We start from the raw sequence: 18,021 nt of genomic DNA, 5'->3' as shown, positions 1-18,021 counted from the left end.
TTAGTCTTGGGTTATTATTTTAACAAGTTGGGTAGCTGTTTCTAGGTTAGATGTGCCTTTAGTGAACAATTATTCACACTGTAATTATAATACACATGTTCTTTGGATGAGTACTTGTGATTATGGATATACAGCACAATTTAGCGTACATAATTAGCATCTCTCTTGACTATATAGAACTCGTACAGCGTTTGTGAACTAGAAGTGATATGCTTCTGGTGTGTGTCAGAACTGAGATGGTAGATGCTGTCAAGTTGTGTGTTCACTCAAGGCAACCCTAATATAGCTGCTGTCACACTGAACTGCAATTCTGTAATAGAAAATTTTTAAAAAGTTATGTGTGCAAATAAAAAAAATCAGTTAACACTAAAGCAATAACTCATGTTAAGCCAACACGTATGCAAATGGTTGTTAAGCAATACTAGAGAGAAATACATGAGATTCTGACAGATCACTTAAATGAATGCTCAAATTTAATGGAATTCAGTATGTAATATAGATGCCACTGTCACAGCTAGGATCAGTGAAATAGATTTAAGAAATCAGCAAAAACCTACTTACAGAGTTTCAAGAACTAGTATTTAGTCACATATCAAGGAATACATAATAGCCTCATGTTATCGTCGCCATAGGGACTATGAAGGCAGGATTTCAGTAACTGCAACAGAGACAGGTGCATTCAAACAATTATTTTTGCTATATGTGAGTGGGATAAGAAGAAATCGTAAAATGTGCTACAGTGGGAGGTACTATCTCTCATGCACTTCACAGTGGTCTGCAAGAGTGTGCACGTGGCTGTAACAGAGCTGCTTATATTGTAACAGTTGAGCTCTTACAGAAAATGTTAACTCTTCAGACATAATGGATGTGATATCGGGATTGTAAAAATCGTTTATTTTTACAGTGTTTCGATAGTAGTGAACACCAACAGAAGCAGAACAAGGGTAACTGAATGTGGTAGAGTTCATTTAGGTGATGCTGAGGGAATTAGATTAGGAAACTATTAAAAGTAGCAAACGAATATTACTATTTGGGCAGTAAAGTAACTGATGAGGGGTGAAGTACAGATGATATAAAAGGTAGACTGGTATTGGCGAGTAAAGCGTTTCTGAAGAAGAGAAACTTGTTAACATCAATATAGATTTAAGTATGAGGAAGTCCTTTCTGAAAGAGTCTGCACAGAGCATAGCCATATGTGGAAGTGAAACATGGACAATAAACCATGTAGATAGGAAGAGAATAGGAGCTTTTGAAATGTGGTGCTACAAAAAAAAAAAAAAGACCATGCTGAAGGTCAGATGGACTGATTACGTTTGGAAAGAAATCTTTGTCACAACCTAATGAAAAGAAGGGATCAGTTGATAGGACACATTCTGAGACATCAAGGGATCACCAACTAAGTACTGGAAGGAAGCAGGTGGGAAGGGGAGAAATTGTAGAGGGAAACGCTGACTTGAACATAGTAAACTTGTTCAAAGACATGTGGGTTCCAGTAGTTATTTGCAGATGAAGATTCTTGCACAGGATTGGGTAGCATCAAGAGTTGCATCCAACCAGATTCTGGACTTACGATCAAAGATCACCATGATAACAACACTTGAAAGTGTGCAAGATATGACAATGGCTATTTTAAACTTTTAACGAGATGAGAGTAGGTCAGTCTCGAATCAAGCCTCTCCACTGACCTAGGTGTGGTTTCTGGGCAGTATAGCACACTTATTTAGGCCAATGATAGGCTGTTTACCAATCTCTGCCCCATCAGAAAATACAACATACAAACAGTGAAAATACGATGGCAAACATAACAAAGCTTATACAACTTTTTTGACAGGAAGGACATCTGGCGATATAATTACAATAAATAATTGCCAATAACTGAAACACCACACATTTGTCGTAGGAAGGACGTAAAGGCAAACCCAGATAACTGTCGGATATGCTAAGAAGAAGAAAAAGTAACAACATAATTGTACTGAAATTTGGGTAGGTATTCAGGCACTATAATTCACACACTTCTATACTACGCATTTTTTAAAAACGTCACATGTTGCAAACCTACAATCAACTTCAAAAAGTAGTTCATAATGAAATAACAGTAAATTAACTTTATGTTTGCAAATGAGTACATGAAACATTGCAACTGCATAATAATCTCATGTTCCTGACTGCATTTTATCCCTTAAAAATGTACAAAAACCTGAAAATATTACTGACAACAACAGAGGGAATGGTAAGCATATAGAGAAATGTGAAAAACTAATTTTCAATGATGAAAGCCATTTTAGCATATGGCCTAACACACACTATGTGATCAAAAGTATTCGAACACCTGGCTGAAAATGACTTACAAGTTCGTGGCGCCCTCCAACGGTAATGCTGGGATTCAGTATGGTGTTGGCCCACCCTTAGCCTCGATGACAGCTTCCACTCTCGCAGGCATACGTTCAATCAGGTGCTGGAAGGTTTATTGTGGAATGGCAGCCCATTCTTCACGGAGTGCTGCACTGAGCAGAGGTATCGATGTTGGTCGGTGAGGAATGCCACGAAGTCGGCGTTCCAAAACATCCCAAAGGTGTTATATAGGATTCAGGTCAGGAATCTGTGCAGGCCAGTCCATTACAGCGATGTTATTCTCTTGTAACCATTGCACCATAGGCCGTGCACTATGAACAGATGTTCGATTGTGTTGAATGATGCAATCGTCATCCCCGAATTGCTATTCAGTGGGAAGCAAGAAGGTGCTTCAAACATAATGTAGGCCTGTGCTGTAATAGTGCCACGCAAAACAAAAACAGGTGCAAGCCCACTCCATGAAAAACACGACCACACCATAACACCACCGACTCAAAATTTTACACTACACACGCTGGCAGATGACCTTCACCTGGCATTCTCCATACCCACACCCTGCCATCGGATCGCCACATTGTGTACCGTGGTTCGTCACTCCACACAATGTTTTTCCACTGTTCAATCGTCCAATGTTTACGCTGCTTACACCAAGTGAGGCGTCGTTTGGCATTTACCAGAGTGATGTGTGGCTTATGAGCACTCGCTCGACCTTGAAATACAAGTTTTCTCACCTCCCACCTAACTGTCATAGTATTTGCTATGGATCCTGACGCAGTTTGGAATTCCTGTGTGATGGTCTGATAGATGTCTGCCTGTTTCACATTACGACCCTCTTCAACTTTCAGCGGTCTCTAACATTCAACAGCCGAGGTCTGTATGCTTTTGTGCTTTACATGTTTCTTCAGGGTTCCACTTCGCTACCACATCGATAACAGTGGGCTTTGTGATATTTGGGAGTGTGGAAATCCCCCGTACAGACGTATGACACAAGTGACACCCAATCACCTGACCATGTACGAAGTCTGTGAGTTCCGCGGATAGCTCCATTCTGCTCTCTCACGGTGTCTAATGACTATTTAGGTCGCTGATATTGAGTACCTGGCTGTAGGTTGCCAGACAATGCACTTAATATGAAAAAGTATGTGTATGGGGATGTCTGGATACTTTTGATCACATAGGGTACTACACTAGTACATGGCCTTAATAAACTTCTTTTCTTAAATACAGCTGGGTACAATGAATACAAAAGCACATATAGTGAATTTTAAAAAAAATGTGCATATTCTAAGAAATCTTTTGGTGACGTGAGTGACAGGAACAACTGAAGTGACTGAGACTGAATTTACATTGACCAATCTCTGCTTTCTACCAATTTTTGCAAGAAGACAACTACATATAATGCATCTGACATAGCTATGAAAAAGACGACTGCAAATTCAAGTTATTCATAAAATTTCAAAAATGGAAAATCCAGGATGGAAATTGAGAGAGACACAAGTACTCTTACGGTTTGCTAACGACGAGGATGTAAAAACCTTAGGTTTACTCTGGCATCCAACTGCTGATCAGTTACAAACTGTGAAGAACGTCAAGTCAGCACAAAAGGTCCACAGCTTCACAAAACGCATTTTACTGGATGTCAGGTAATCCATTTCTAATTCTCTGTGATTAATAGGTCCCACATCTGTTCAACATAACATTCGTCATCCTATTTTCAAAACGTTACATTCAAAAACAAAACAGAAATTTAGATTGGGGTCATTCTGACCCCACTGGTACTCAGTGCATAGCTCATGAATATATTTCAATATGTTGTAAATTTAAAACTGAGCAATATGTCATTGTACACAAGCAACTTAGAGAGACTAATTCATAAATTTTGAAAATAATTGTTTTGAAAACAAGGGAGATATGTATTTCAAATGTGCTTATGGGGTCATATTCACCCCAGTGCTACTAGGAGAGTTAAATAATTCCTGTTTTGATAATTTGTATCACTATGAGGAGGTATATGTGAATCTGGAAGTAACTTGTTTCTTCTGCAAAAGTTCATTGCCAACTCTAAATTTTTAGTTTTGTTAAAAATTTTAATTGTGTCAACAAACCAGCTTTTGTTTAAGCAAATAACTGTCTGTTGTAGAGCTGTTGTTATTTGATGCAACAGAACTTAAACCATTTATATTCTAATGCATAAACCTACTTTGGCTCATAATAATAGGTTAGCATATTTCTTTCCAAGAATCTTGTAAATAAATAATGGGTCTGATCCATTAACTTCACATGCTCACAAAATCATCTCTAAAGATAAGAAAATCTATAGACATTATCAAGTACACCCATACAACAGCTTGTAGAGGGGAGGGGCCCTAGACCTGGAGATATGGTATATTTTCAACATTTTGGAAGATGAATGGTAAGTTTCAGTTCTGACCCTGTTAAAAACCTGCATATACCAAGTTTGAAATAATTTTCTTGAAAGAAAAGCACTTGACTACACTGTATTTTTTTCCATTCCCTCAGAGTTAAGGGTGGGCCATGGCTCCCGTTCGCCCCCACGTGTGGGTATCCTTGGGCATCACGAACTGCTCAAGTCTCTTCAACAGTATACGTTATTGCACAAGGGTTTCTTGCATCACCTTCATGCTCTGAACACTTTTGTATGGGGAAGTGCAGGTTACTAACTGTTCGATGCCTTGTCATGATAAACATTAATAATGTTGAGAGTACTCAGCTTAAAATAACAGTATCTTATGAGCTGTTCCATATTCTTTACACTGTTTAATTCTAATATTATGCTAACTAGATCAGTAAGGACAACAACCTTGCTATTCTTTAGCACAGTGAGTGTGTCTTCTAGCTTTATAAACAGAAAAATTGGCTGTTCCCATTAACAGTAAGCAAACTTTAAAAGTCAATCACACTTGAAAGTTATCACACATAAACCAATAAAAAACCATCCTATGATTCCCTCTTGTTTGATCTTGTCCACTATAGACCTATGTAACCCAACATCACCACTACACTGACAATTTCTGACATATTGTGACCTCTAAGAAAAGGTAAAATCAGCCATGTCACTGTCAATTTCCCAGCTGGAGTGTGAAGGTGAGGACTGTGAGCATTCTATAGTTCAATAATCATCTTCTGGCAGAGACAATTCTTATTGCATATTCTAAATCTGTTTATTATTTCTCGTATAGGGGGTTAAGTCTACACAAAGCTAACTAGCACTTTTTACAGGCAGGATCATTGTTCAGCAGTTACCAGGGGCTGATTTCTCACCAGTGGTGCTAGGAATTTCACTCACTTGCGCTTTTGCATAACTGTTATGTATGCAACAGCATATGCACCTAATATGTGTCAAAAGATTACGCATAGAAACAGGATTTTCCAGTGCTCATACCTCAGTTTCTATTGGTGATAAAAAGGTAGGGTCAATGTTTTGGATAGCCCTTGGACTGGGGATCTTTTGAATACCCAACAGAAGGATCGTTTTAAGGGGACCTTTTGTATACCCAACAGAAGGATCGTCTTACAGTAGAGGGTCAATGTTTGAATATTGAACGCTTAGCCAAATGGAGAAAATCTTTGGTTCTTTTTGCATTTGATATGCTCTACGGTGTGCTTGGTGGGACTTATCAAGGCACCATTAGTTCTCACATGGTTCCTTGGAAAACCCATAAAAAAGGGTTTTTGTACTACATTTTAGCCATCGCCAGCAGACCAAAACCCAGCTGATGATTCCAAGACAGCTATTCACAGCAAATGGCTGAAATTTTTACAATATATTCCTAAGGTCCAGATCTCAAACAAACTAGAAAATTTTCGTGATATCTGCATCTCTTTCCATGATACTGCAGTTTAAAGTTACTCTACTTCTACATGTAAAATCCAGTATGAGGCGAAATCTGCAGCAATTTGATCAGATTTTAATGGTATATTTTCTAGGAATTTATCTGTAAGAGCTATCTCCCTGTTTTCAAAAATCTTTATCTGTTATTGAGAAACATCCCAAAAGCTTGTTTTTTGAGTACCAAAACCCGGCTGCGGATTCTGAAATGACTATGCTCAGCAAATGGCCATAATTTTTACAATGTGTTCCTAAGATCCTAATCTCGAATAGCCTGGAACATTTATTTCATGTCTTTCTCTAGTTCTGAGTATAACGGTTGAAAGTTGTACACACAAAAAACATGCGTAAAATCAGGCTTAAGGTGGAAACGTAGTTTATAAACATACTCTACAGAGAAATATGCTGTAGTGTGTCCATTATCATCTGGGAACCACAATACTGAAGATTTTTTTTACTGACCAACAATGAAGAAGCCAGGAATAACATAAATTCTTCGCAAGTTCATAATCTGACTGTGAAAGCTTGCAGTATTTCGGAATCGACTTTATGCCATATTAACAGTGCTGTAACATTGGCAAAATCTCCAGATGTGAGCACCGTTTTCATTCTCCAAAAAAGGGACATTAATGAAAATGGAAATCAACAGAATTTTATGATTTTTGACAAAAAGCTAATGCATAGAAGTGTGTTTGAATATTATGAAAGATGAGAGTATCCAACGGCTAGAAAAATGCTGTGATCCTGCTCTAAAATGTTAATTATGCTGGGTCAGAGGTCTCAGTTCTTTGTCTTCTCCGCTCACTTGGTTTTTGGTTCAGAGAATGTAATGGTGGACGAAAACCTTTAATGGAATTCTGGGACACGGCAGTAGCAGTAACGACGTTCTGCGTACAATGAACTTGTTGCATGCTGAGGATGATAATCTTGTAGTACACTCCAAAAACACTTGGGCTTCACAAAATCATACGAACAAATATATTTTGTTCAACTTTAATGGAATTAGTGGCCTGAAAACCTACAGGTACTTTTGTGCAGTGTACATCAGGGATTTGGGTGGTGGATGCAGTGATGAAGGGTACTTCATTACTGTGACAGAGGAGAATATCTGTAGGCTAGACAAGTTACTGAGTGATCACCATGAAAAATATAATTATACTGGCTCATTGTCGCCAACCTCCATTCTTCACCTTCTCCACTCACTTGGTTTTCTACTCAGAAATGGAATTTTTAATGGAATGCAGACAGATTTCAGTAGCATAACCCAAGTTTTTGAGCCAATGTGTTGAGACCAATAAGCCTGTAGTACATTTGGGTAAAACTCGGGGATCACAAAACCACATGAACAAATATACATAGTGTATAAAAGAGAATCATCCGATTTTAAAAAAATCTTAATTTTTACGTAATTTGAGATATGTACGTGAACAACGTACTCTTGGAATGCACAAACTTTCGAGTTTTACATGGTTCGTCCTAAGTAGCAGCAGTGAGTGCCCACTTCAGTTCTAGTAAAAATGGTGCTGGGACAACAGAAAGCATTTTGTGTTCTACATTTTGTGCAGTGTGGGTCAGTAATGACTGTTTACCGTGACTTTTGTTCTAGGTGTGGTGTGGATCTTCCTACTGCACAGAGCTTTAGACGATGGCACGAACAATTCCGAGAAGCAGGTTGTTTGTGTAAATGCAAATCGCCGGGACTTCCCTGAGTGTCTGACACAGACTTCGAACAAGTTTCACAAGGAGTCCACAGAAATTCATTCGCCATGCTACTCGACAGCTCAACATGCCCCCAATGTCCGTCTGGCATGTGTTGCGTCAACGTTTACACATGACATCATACAAAAACCAGCTTCTTCAAGCTCTTCATGGAGGTGACAAACAACAATGCGTGAACCTCTGTAATTTCGTTCTTGCAAGGTGGAAAATGACAGTGTTCTTCCACGCTTAGTGTTTAGTCATGAGGAAAAGTGAACTGCCAATGTGAGAATGTGGGGTACGCAACATCCACATTAAGTTGTACAACGAGAGAGGGACTCGCCAGAGTGTAATGTGTTTTGTGCAGTTTCACAGGAAAAGGTGTATGGTTCTTTTTTTCTCTGCTGAGAACACTATTACAGGAAGCACATATCTCGATACGCTTGAGAACTTTCTTTTTCCCACAGTTCGAGATTGATTCAAACGATGGGTCAGTCACACTGGACCAAATGGTTCAGCTTTACATTGCTGGCCTCCAGGTCACCAGACCTGACTGTATGTTATTATTTATTGTGAGTGTTTATAAAAGACTGTTTACATGCCTCCATTACCAGCAACAATCAGTGATCTGAGACATCGCATAACAGCAGGGGGGGGGGGGGGGGGGGGGGTTGTATTCCCCGTTCATCAAAAAACTAAATTCATTGTATGTGTTTGTTAACTTCAGAAATTTAGACGTACCAAATCGGATGATTCTTTTTGATACACTGTGTATGATGCTTCACTTCAAGGGAAATAGTGGACCATAAATACCGATAGCTACTTTTTTACAGCGGATACCGGCGTTTTGGATGATGAATGCAGAGACAAAGAGTCTGTAACAGCTCCAAACTGAAATTTTTCGGGAAGTAAGGAATATTCTGGGTCCTACTAACGCGAACTACCGAAATATTGGCGGCGGCTACAGTATACAGAGCCTGTCACACACAAATGGTGCTCAATAACGATGTCTTAGATTTTACCAAAATTAATACTATACTTTTCTCTCCAATTTTCACACGGAGTTTTCTTCGATGTCTGTCAGAACGCAAATTCATCCGCAACGACATTTTTGTTACATGGACGAAACAGTTTCACTTCTAGTATCAGTGTTTTATTTATTTTTTATCTTGGGATATGATTACTTTTCACTTTAAAATATGTATCACATGCGTCTAGAAACTCGGATAATGTTAATATTTTTTCATCTAAAATATGTTGGTGCTTTTGTTTCTTTCCGATGGTTGAATTAAACAATTTTTCTTGAAAATTTCTCTGCTTATAGTTTTTTCGTAATGATTGCCTAGAATTTTCTTTTGGAAGGTACTCTATTCTAGACTATGAAAAGAGATGTCTTAATACATTTTACGGAATTTTTATTGACATTTGAAATTATCACTAACTGGCTACATCGCAATCCGAAAAGACCTGTTACTGCCACTATAGTTAAGAAATCAGCTCCTCAGGTTCTAATGGAATAATCTATTAATGAAATCCACGGCAAGCGCATTTATTAATATGCACTTTCCCTGTGGCATCCATATCCACAATACAATCAGTTAGAGACATAAACAGAAATATTACATTTAGAACGAAAATGAAACGATTGTACAAGCTATCAAGATACAGTCTACAGAACCAGTTGTGTTCTAAATTTTTGTCACAACCTCATACATCTCTTCGTTCTGCTGAAAATAAACGTTTAAAAACTGTGATAATGCATAATGAAACGTTATGTAATGATGTCTATGGAACGTTTTCGAAAAACAAGGGAGAAAACGGGGAAATTGAGGCTTTTTTTATTTTAAAGTTGAAATAGAGACCTATTTCTGAGTGGTTTCATTTTGGGTCAAGATATCATGTCCACATTTTTTAAGGTGAGCAGATTCCGTCCTTGAAGTGTATAAGGAAAGTCTGCCAATTTCCCAGCCGGATGATACTTTCCTGTCAATGCATCTCCTAAAAATGAAGCTGGGAAACTGTATATGTTACAGAATACTAATACGTTTAAAATGTTCCTATATTTAAAGTAGAATCTGGTTAAAATGTTCGGTGTTAGTTATCGATTTTCGTCAAGTCTGGACCTCAGGTTTGCTATTACGAAACATTTAATTAATTTCGTGGAATAAATTGATGCCACTTCAAGAACAGTATGTTAAAAAACATTAGGAAACTGATGATGGTGTAAAAAATTGCATTTGGAACTGCACTGGACAATTCTTGGTAGGTAGATTCCAACTTGTAAGAGAAGTCGCCCACTTTAAAAGGTGAAATGAAATGAGTGTATATGGTTCGGCCGTCTGGTGCAATTCGTTCTATTTGACGCCATTCCGGCAATTTAACATGTCATTTCAACAGATGACACGTAGTTAATACATACCGTACCGCCGCTGGAGCCGACAGATATTCACCGACTACAGCTCCGTGGTGTTCACTATTTTATTGGTCTTCTTTTGACAGTGATGATCATTTCTTGTGGCTCAAAGGCTTTGTAAAAGTCTTTCAATTGAATTGAATTGAATTGAATGAAATTTTATTGTCGTTTAGCTATTACAACAATTGACAAAGTCAAATTAGATAAATACAAGTTATACTGCATATATACATAGGTTGAAGATCAATATGTCACTATTGGTTTTCCATATAATACAATATTTAAAATCAAATAATATGAAAAACATTGCATCATAAATCATTCAGTTAAAGAAATTATGCTGTACTCTCCAAACCGGTACCATTATGAATGATATTTTACACTCATAAAATTCCTGAAGTGAGTAGCAAGGATTTGCAGCGAACCAACTGAATAATTTGTCCTTAAATAAATCAAATGGAGCTTCTACTCATTCTAGTGGCAGTTTGTTAAACATCTTCATACCCATCACTTCGTAGCTGTTCAGTGACTTGGATAATTTGAATTCTGTAGTAAGGTATGTCAAGATGGCTACTATTTCTGCTTCCATGAGAGTGTACATCTCTTCTACGCTGGTATTCTGATAAGTTGCTCTTTATATGCAGTAGGGCAGTGTAAATATACATGTTTATAACAGTTAATATTTTTAAGTTGATAAACAGTGGTTTGCAGTGGGCCAGTTTATCACTGTTTGTGATAATTCGAATTACTTTCTTCTGAAGTACCAGAATGTCCTGAAGATGTGAGCTATTGCCCCATATTAAAAGCCCATAAGATGTAATCCTTTGAAAAAAAGCAAAGTAGGCCGATCTTACATAGGCGGCAGGTACATCGTTTTTTAAATTCCTTAACAAATGCACCACTCTAGACAGGATTGCACTAATGTATTTATTTAATATGTGACTCCCAGGTCATTTTAGTACCTATAACAATACCTAAGAATTTAACACTATACATGAAGTCTGCTAGTGGCAGATCTCTTAAACTAAATACAATCTTTTGAGTTTTACTCTCGTTAAGCAGGAATCCATTAACTCGAAACCAGACTGCTACTTGTGATATTGTCATTTGCCACAGTTTGGAGCATATCCATGTCTGAGATGATATTGAAAATTGGACGCCACTTCAGTTATAAGAGTACAGGAATAATTATTTATTAAGATTCGCTATAAAACTGGATATTAGTCGTGTTTGCAACGACAATTTTCTTTGCTTGTGTCTACTGCTCTGTAGTATTTTAGAAACGGTATGTGTCACCTGGACTGTTATTGAATGTATTTATGGGTTGGTGCGTAAGTTCTTAGCCTTTCTCCAAAAGTTTAATAAACACAACAGATACACGTAACAGAGACTTTGGTCCTCAATATACACTCACCTTAACTATTTACAATACTCTGATAACGCTGGAGTAGCTTCTCGATTTCACGATTGTAAAAATCACGTGCCACAGAGTCATGTTTGGAGCGTCTTTATCGTCCGGAAAAGTTGTTTCTTGAAGGTTGTCCGAAGAGATAGAGGAAAAGGCGAAAATCTGGGGGCGCAAGATCAGATGAATAAGGTGGGTGCGGAATGACTTCCCACCACATCTCCTGCATACTGTTTTTGTCAATCTAGCAGAATGCGGGCTAGCGTTATCGTGGGGTAGCGTCACTTCACGCAGCCTTCCTGATTGTTGTTTTCGGATTGCATCAGCGAAAGGTCTCAAGTCAGTTGTTGACAATAAATGTCGGCAGTGATGGTTAAGCATCGGGGAAGGAATCCACGGTACACCACACTGCCGCTGTTCCACCAAATGCATATCATCATCTTTTATGGATGCGCCCAAGTCTTCGTCTGCTTTTATTGACCTCAACCATTCCTTACTTTTCGGTATTTAGCGTAAAGACACCATTTCTCGTCGCCTATAACTATACAGAATAGGAACTGTCGGCATTGTTCATGAGCCAACTGCCGTCGAACAAGTAGAGATGCACAAATGACCACCAGCTAATTAATGTGATTGCCACTCCAACGCAGCAATGTCTCTCCGACCTTTCTGCATACCAGCGCCACACTGGAAGCACACGAGTATTTTTGGTCTCCACATGACATACTTCTTGTTGTGGTCTTCAGTCCTGAGACTGGTTTGATGCAGGTCTCCATGCTACTCTATCCTTTGCAAGCTTCTTCATCTCCTAGTACTTACTGCAACCTACATCCTTCTGAATCTGTTTAGTGTATTCATCTCTTGGTCTCCCTCTACGATTTCTACCCTCCACGCTGCCCTCCAATGCTAAATTTGTGATCCCTTGATGTCTCAGAACATGTCCTACCAACCGGTCCCTTCTTCTAGTCACGTCGTGCCACAAACTCCGCTTCTCCCCAGTCCTATTCAATACCTCCTCATTACTTATGTGATCTACCCATCTAATCTTCAGCATTCTTCTGTAGCACCACATTTCGAAAGCTTTTATTCTCTTCTTGTCTAAACTATTTATCGTCCATGTTCCACTTCCAAACATGGCTATACTCCATATAAATACTTTTAGAAACGACTTCCTGACACTTAAATCTGTACTCGATGTTAACAAATTTCTCTTCTTCAGAAACGCTTTCCTTGCCATTGCCAGTCTACATTTTATATCCTCTCTACTTCGACCATCATCAGTTATTTTGCTCCCCAAATAAGCAAAACTCCTTTACTATTTTAAGTGTCTCAGTTCCTAATCTAATTCCCTCAGCATCACCCGAGCTAATTCGACTACATTCCATTATCCTCGTTTTGCTTTTGTTGATGTTCATCTTATATCCTCCTTTCAAGACACTGTCCATTCCATTCAGCTGCTCTTCCAAGTCCTTTGCTGTCTCTGACGGAATTACAATGTCGTCGGCGAACCTCAAAGTTTTTATTTCTTCTCCGTGGATTTTAATACCTACTCCGAATTTTTCTTTTGTTTCCTTCACTGCTTGCTCAATATACAGATTGAATAACATCGGGGAGAGGCTACAACCCCGTCTCACTCCCTTCCCAACAACTGCTTCCTGTACAAATTGTAAATAGCCATTCGCTTCCTGTATTTTATCCCTGCCACCTTCAGAATTTGTAAGAGAGTATTCCAGTCAACATTGTCAAAAGCTTTCTCTAAGTCTACAAATGCTAGAAACGTAGGTTTGCCTTTCCTTAATCTTTCTTCTAAGATAAGTCGTAGGGTTAGTATTGCCTCACGTGTTCCAATATTTCTACAGGATCCAAACTGATCTTCCCCGAGGTCGGCTTCTACTAGTTTTTCCATTCGCCTGTAAATAATTAGCGTTATTATTTTGCTGCCGTGACTTATTAAACTGGTAGTTCGGTAAATTTCACATCTGTCACACTTGCTTTCTAACAATAACCGCTGAGGGAACAGAAAAGCGGAATGGACCTTTTTTTCCTTACCGATGGTGTGACAGATGCTCACTTCTTCAGATCCTCTGATTCACTGTGTGATAAAAAGTATCCGGACACCCCTAAAAACATAGGTATTTCATATCAGGTGCATCGTGCTGCCACCTACTGCCAGGTACTCTATTGCAGCGACCTCAATAGTCATTAGACATCGTGAGAGAGCAGAATGGGGAGCTCCGCAGAACTCACAGACTTCGAACGTGGTCATGTGATAGGGTGTCACTTGTGTCATACGTCTGTACGCGGGAGATTTCCACATTCCTAAACATCCCTAGGTCCACTGTTTCCGATGTAATAGTGAAGTGGAAACTTGAAGGATCACGTAAAGCACAAATGCGCACAGCCCGACCTCATCTGTTGACTGACAGAGACTGCTAAAAGTTGAAGAGGGTCGTAATGTGAAATAGGCAGACATCTATCCAGACCATCACACGAGAATTCCAACGTGCATCAGGATCCATTGCAAGTACTACGACAGGCTGGAGGTGAGAAAACTTGGATTTCATGGTCGAGTGGCTGCTCATAAGCCACTCATCACTCTGGTAAATGCCAAACGACGCCTCACTTGGTGTAAGGAGCGTAAACATTGGACAATTGAACAATGGAAAACGTTGTGTGGAGTGACGAATCACGGTACACAATCTGACGATCCGATGGCAGGGTGTGGGTATGGCGAATGCCCGATGAACGTCATCTGTTAGCGTGTGTAATGCCAAGAGTAAAATTCGGACGCAGTGGTGTTATGGTGTGGTGGTGTTTTTCTTGGAGGGAGCTTGCATCCCTTATTGTTTGACGTGGCATTAACACAGCACAGCCTACATTGATGTTTTAAACACCTTCTTACTTCCCACTGTTGAAGAGTATTTCGGGGATGGCGACTGCATCTTTCAACACGATCGAGCACCTGCTCAAAATACACCGCCTGTGGCGGAGTGGTTACGACAATAACATCGCTGTAATGGACTGGTCTGTACAGAGTCGTAACCTGAATCCTGTAGAACACCTTTGGAATGTTTTGCAACGCCGACTTTGTGCCAGGCCTCACCGACAGACATCAATACCTCTCCTCATTGCAGCACTCCGTAAAGAATGGGCTGCAGTTCCCCAAGAAACATTCCAGCACCTGACTGAACGTATGTCTGCGAGAGTGGAAGCTGTCATCAAGACTATGGGCGGGCCAACACCATATTGAATTTCAGCATTGCCGATGGTGGGCCCCACAAACTTGAAAGTCATTTTCAGCCAGGTGTCCGGATACTTTTGATCACATAGTGTACTTGCGAAGTCACATTACACCTCATCGTCCTCAAAATGTCTTCCACGAATGGCATCCTTTAATGAATGACAACATCATCTCGCTGCAACGTGTCAGGTGTGACAGCCGTGGATGCTTTCCTCGACCACAGCAAATCGTTGAGCTTCGTCGAACCCCCTTCTGATGACCTCACCCTCCATGCCCAGTGTCTAACTGTACTTCTGTAGACAGCAGGTGCTCCATAGACTTTGCACACCTATGGGCCGCGGGTTTGACACCTCTGGCTTAAGAGCATACGTCAATGAAACACTCGATTTTTAAATGTTCCTCATTGCATCCAAATATCGCAAGATGTTAGAATGCTCACAGTTCATCACAGTTGCCAGTTCTCGAGTGCACTGAACTGGATCGTTGTTGATGAATATATTTAAACAATCTCCATCAAACCCCAGAGGTATTTCTAAATTTCGAGACTCACTGATGTCAAAACGATCTTCTTAAAACAAGAAAATCATTTTCTTACGTCGTGCCCCCCCCCCCCCCCCCCGCCCTGCGTGCATTTCTGAAACATTATTTCAGCCTCCCTATCCGTCAACTTTTCTTTCCTTCTTCAGCATTTCTCATATTTGGCATACGTCTATCTTCTTCTTCTTTTTTCTCAACCATGGTTGCAAAAACAACAATAATAATGTTGGTAATAATAACAATAATAATGATTACACAGTGCTCTTCAAGCGTATCAATTATTTTTTTTAAAATTAGCAAACATTTGTACTATTCAAATGCGGTGAAATTTAACAGTTACAACTAGTTTATTAATAACCACTGATGTGTGTACCATTATTGAAATTGAGCAAATGTGTGCAATTATAATTTTTTCATTAAAACCAAAAATAGTTATTTAAAGTTTAGTTTTTTTCCATTTATACAGCTCATAATTAATTAAGAATGTTTAAATATTTGGAATATCAGCGTGTACAAGTTGCAACAAAACAACAGTCAACATTTAAATGCCCATTTACTCACAGTTATATTTAACTGATCACCCAAAAAGGAAATAAACAAGAGTGAAAATGCCCACGGTTCAAAATTAGGAAATTTTCTGACATTTGCACATTTAGTGTGATGTGTGTGCTTGAATTTGTGAAGAAAGCACGTCCAATCTTGGCAGATCCCCTATAGTCGAAATCGGTATTTCGTCTCGATTAATGCCACTTACACAAGTAAGTTGATGCGAAGGGTAATAACATTCTACTGACCTTCTTGCTCAGCTGGGATCATCATTCCGAGTCTGCACCCAGAAATTTTCAAGAGAATCTGATTTAAATTTATTTCGATATGTTCCATCACTTAATAGTTCTGTTAGCTTCTTATGTTCAACTGCTGACGAGAGTCTGATTAGTTGTCTGTTATGATAGTACAGAACAGGTAGTGGATCAAGTCACAGTCGGATGAAGGTTCTGGAAATTTGTCCTTGATTTGCTGATGAAGCTTTTTGAGATATACTACGCCTATTCTATTAATTATGCCGACATCCATCTCATTTACCTTCATAGAGACAAAAGAACATCTCACAGTTACCCTTCCCTATCAGTACAAGTCTTCTCTTAAACACAAGCACTTTTCTCGCTTCGAAAGACAGTCGGCCAAGTAGGACAATTTTGGAAGCCATTAAACTAATTTTATCCAGATACAGATCCTCTAGTGTAGGACAACTGTTCAACAGAAAACACGAAGGTTATCGTTCAGAGCCACAGTGCGACAAAGAACTTTATCACGAGGCAACCAACGTGCCTCCATGTGCAATAGAAGGGAATTATGAGTAGAACCCATGGCCTCGCAAAGCACGAGGAACAACCTATTGTTTAAACCTCGTGCTTTCACAACACTTACAACACTGACTGGATCGTTCAGCACTTAACTGAATTATGATGGCACTACTTTATAAGCTAATGCCTCCTTGTGTATTACACAAAGTGTGAATTTTACAGGAGGAGAACCAGCACATACTCCAGAAAGCCTGGAAGTCACAATGGCTGTGATTAAAAACCTAAACGCTGGGGTAGCTTCCTAACTTGGTTCATGGAATTGAAAATCTGACGCTGTTCACTGAAAGTTTTCTTAAATAATATGACATGCAAATATATCAATGAAAGCCGGCGCGTCCACCACTTTGGGGATGTCTGCTCTACTGAAGTGAAACAGTAGAATATGTCAGCAATATTCCGACTTTTCCACCTGGCATTCCATTTCCTAGCGTCCATAGCTCCACTCACTATCTCCAAATGATAAAATGACAATATGTAAACTCAACTAGCAACAGTTAACTAAAAATAAAAAATGACAATCGGTAAATAAAACAATGGCAATCGGAATACTAGCATGCAAAACAAAAACGCTACGAACTTATGCATCTACCCAAAATTTATCATCGCAGTTTTGTTCATTGTGCCATTTTCAAGTAACAGCTGCAACAAATTTAGTTGCTAAAATAAGTTAATTTTAGAGACAAATTTGTTCCCAGCATTTTGTTTATTTGCAACTGTACGTTGTTAATGGCCATAGCTTGAGAATGACATAGCAGCCATATTGCAGTGTTTAGTATACACATTTAAACAGTCTCAAAGTGCACTCAACATGTCTTTATTTTTAAAATGTTTCCGATAAATTCATTTTCAACTTATTCTTCTATTGTAATCTTAAATTCATTTGTCTTTTGTATTTCTGAAAATTATCTCAATTCTGAGTCATAGCTCGATGTGCCTTCATCAATGCTAACAGACGGAGGAAAGTTTTTCGTAAAATCAGGCGAAACAAAATTAAATATCTAGTACCGAAAGCATATTCTTGCATTGACCTCCAAGTGCGTAATACATATTTCACGTCGACACGGCTGTGTGTGACTACACAAGTGAACGTAGCGCACATAAGAATAACCGTGTTGCTGTGTGGAGAGTGAACTGTTCACATTGTGTGCAAAGAAGTTAAAA

General features: G+C 39.0%; 1 protein-coding gene across 1 annotated transcript in view; it reads right to left on the bottom strand.

Moving 5' to 3' along the window:
- LOC126355780 (phospholipase A1-like) overlaps window positions 1-10,334 on the bottom strand; it is a 141,104-nt gene extending 130,770 nt beyond the window's left edge. Inside the window, exon 1 of the mRNA XM_050006187.1 lies at window positions 10,320-10,334. The gene's annotated coding sequence lies outside the window, so the exon portion shown is untranslated. The remainder of the gene's footprint in view (window positions 1-10,319) is intronic.
- Window positions 10,335-18,021: the final 7,687 nt, after the last annotated feature.

This window comes from Schistocerca gregaria, chromosome 3, assembly GCF_023897955.1.
Source record: "Schistocerca gregaria isolate iqSchGreg1 chromosome 3, iqSchGreg1.2, whole genome shotgun sequence".
NCBI lineage: Eukaryota > Metazoa > Arthropoda > Insecta > Orthoptera > Acrididae > Schistocerca > Schistocerca gregaria.
Note: the sequence above shows the minus strand (reverse complement) of the source record. Positions and strands in the feature narration are given on the sequence as shown.